At 30.4% G+C, this 3,322-nt stretch overlaps 1 non-coding gene across 1 annotated transcript; it reads left to right on the top strand.

The window, feature by feature from the left end:
* The first annotated feature begins 2,793 nt into the window (after positions 1-2,793).
* LOC139886738 (small nucleolar RNA R71) lies at positions 2,794-2,900 on the top strand. Its single transcript, XR_011772607.1, has one exon. It is a non-coding gene; the product is annotated as a small nucleolar RNA R71 (small nucleolar RNA).
* The last annotated feature ends 422 nt before the right edge of the window (positions 2,901-3,322 follow it).

Here is a 3,322-nt window from a genome sequence, read left to right as displayed (position 1 = left end):
CTAAAAGGATTAAGAAAGAAATAAAGAGGTGGTGGTGATCGAGTTCGTGATGAGGGTGGTTAAATGAGTTGGTGATATTGTGGCATTGATGTTTGATCTAAACTGAAACAGAAACTGATGCAGCATTAATCGAGTAGTAATAGGATAGTTTAGGTGTTGTATTGGAATTTTTGTTGATCCGAAAGCAAAAAAGGATTATAGTAGTAATTGATTGTGGTTTTGGTGTTTCAAAGGTGGTTTTCAATTGTATGATGAAGATGGTTTGAAGATGGAACCAAAAAACAGTACTTTGAGTCTCTAAAGTAAATGGGTTTCGGTGGTGGTCTTTGATAGTCATCGGACAAAAGAGAGAAAGAAAAGAAGAGAGGGTATCGTGACTTTATACTTGAAATTATAATTTGATTTTTCTGATTTTGATCGAATTGTAATTGCAGAGTATTACAAAGAGGTTAGTAGATATTAATACTATGTAATCGAATCAATTAGCTATTGTCTTGTAGTTTTAATAAACCGACCAGTTGTACCAATTTGAAACAGAAAAAGGGAAATTCATGAGCAGGTATATCTTTTCAAATAAATTCGTACAATTTATTTGTTATTAATTTCAACTCAGTTTTGTTTTGTTTTCCCTGGAGGGGTCAACAAAATTTGGAAAGCAGATAAAGATATATAACGGATTTTGTACAGACTCTCAACTTTTAGTTTATATTTAATTGACCATATTTATTAATAAATGTATTAATAATAATAATCTTGATAATATTATTACTTATAATGAAAATACTAATAATAATAATAAATAATAATATGAACATTTTAATAATGTCATTAATGATTTCTTTATAAAAATAATAAGTTTGATAATAATCAATACTAATGATAATTATAATAAAAATACTAATTTTTAATGATAAATATAATAATAATTATAAAAGTAATAATCATAATGATGTAATAATTTACATGCATTAAATTTCATAACTAACAAAAATAACAATCTTGTTAATACTGATATTAATATATATTCTAATGTTAATTTTAATATTTAATAATAGTAATGAAAGTAATAATAATAATATTTATGTATTACTATATCTAAACTTGTAATTATATTTAATATAATAACTTTTACATATGTCATTTTTAATATATATATATATATCTATATATTACTAATACAACTTGCAATTACATTCATTAATAATTATATCATATATTATATGAATACATCTATATATAGCTTTGTTTTAATATCTACTTATTATTTTGTATATTATTTTACATACTTAATCTAAATTATCAAATTGTATCTTATTATTTTAATTTATGATATATACCTACATTTAGTTATAATCATTTGTTCGTAAATCGTCGGGAATAGTCAAAGGTCGAATGCATTCATAAAGAAAATAGTTCAAAAATTTTAAGACTCAATATTACAGACTTTGCTTATCTTGTCGAAATCATATAAGATTAAGTTTAAATTTGGTCGGAAATTCCCGGGTCATCACAGTACCTACCCAGAAAACATGGAATTGTGAAACTTCCTAGATCTGATAATTTTCTGGTATCTTATTCAACATCACTACAGAACAATTAGCATTCATTGTAACAACTGAGAGTTCTTCCATTTTTCTTGTATTTGTGATTAGATCTTTCAGGAATTTAGCATATCTTGGCATTCCTGAAATCACATCAATGAAAGGAAGATTGACATTTATTTGTTTAAACATATCCAAGAATTTGGATTGCTCAGCTTCAAGTCTTTCTTTTCTCATTTTACTCGGGTAAGGAAGTGGTGGTTGGTATGGTTTAACATAAGGCTTTGCCTTAACTGTGTTATCTTCATTAACCTTTTCAACTACTGGTTCTGTTTCCTTCTCTTGCTCAGGCTGTAGTCCCTGTGTAGTAGGAATAAAGTCATCAGAAATTATAGGCATTTCACGTGGTTTTAGTGTTATACCACTTTTTGTGGTAATGGCTTTAGCTGTTTCATTTCGGGGGTTAGCATTTGTATCGCTAGGTAGACTCCCCGATTTTCTTTCTCCAATTAACCTTGCTAGGTTACTCACTTCTTGTTCCAGATTTTGAATTGAAGCTTGTTGATTTCCAAATGCTTGAGCATTTTGTTCATTAGTTTATTTCTGAGATGTAAATAACAGGTTTTGAGATTCTATTAGCTTTGCCATCATTTCATCCAAGTTTGTCTTTTTCTCATCGGTTTGTGGTGGTTTATTAAAATAACCAGGTCTTTGCTGATTGTAAGTATTATTATATACTTGTTGATTACTAAGACCTTGTTGGTTATTTTGCTGAGCATTTTGATTATACAGAATGTTTTGATTTTGATTGTAGTTTGGCCTTGGCGGTTGATAATTATTTTGATAATTATTTCCCAACCTTTGGTTCATGTATGAAACATTCTCTCTTTGTTCCATTGTTTGTTCAACACTGAGACAATCTTTTGTCAAATGTGGTCCTCCACACTGCTCACAACTAATTCGTATTGCGTGAATATCTTTAGTCATCTTTTCCATTCATCTTTCGAAAACATCTAACTTTGCGGAAATGGAATCAAAGTCATGGCTAGAATCGGCTCTAGCCGCTTTAGATGATCGAAGGATATCTTTTTCTTGATGCCACTCATGTGAGTGGGAGGCTGTGTTATCAATAATTTTGTGAGCTTCAGTTGCGGTTTTCTTCATAATGGAACCACCAGCTGCTGTGTCGATGTCTTTTCGTGTGGCAACGTCGACACCTTGGTAGAATATTTGTACTATTTGATAAGTGTCTAAACCGTGTTGAGGACATCCTCTTAACAACTTTCTGAATCTTGTCCATGCCTCATATAATGTTTCATTTGGCTTTTGCGTAAACATAACAATTTCTCCTTAAAGTCTCACGGCTTTAAATGACGGAAAGAATCTTTTAAGAAATTTCTCAACTAAAACATCCCATGTATCAATCGCCACTTCAGGTAATGATTCTAACCAATCTTTGGCTTCTCCCTTTAAAGTTCAGGGAAATAACATGAGATAGATCTGTTCATCCTCAACTTCTCTGATTTTAAATAGAGTAGAGATCCTATTAAAGGTTCGAAGATGTTCGTTTAGATCTTCTTTTGGCGTAACACTAAATTGGCATTGATTAGTTACCATGTGTAGGATTTGTCCTTTAATTTCATAATCTGGTGTATTAATGTCTGGTTGAGTAATGGCATGACCTTGGCCAGTGCATGTGGCTCTCATTCGATCCTCCATACTTAGAGGTTCTGGATTTTTCATGATTGAATTTGTTGAATCTTAATCACTAGAGGATTCTG

Source organism: Rutidosis leptorrhynchoides, chromosome 1, assembly GCF_046630445.1.
Source record: "Rutidosis leptorrhynchoides isolate AG116_Rl617_1_P2 chromosome 1, CSIRO_AGI_Rlap_v1, whole genome shotgun sequence".
NCBI classification, from domain to species: domain Eukaryota; kingdom Viridiplantae; phylum Streptophyta; class Magnoliopsida; order Asterales; family Asteraceae; genus Rutidosis; species Rutidosis leptorrhynchoides.
This window is presented reverse-complemented; position numbering and strand designations above follow the sequence as displayed.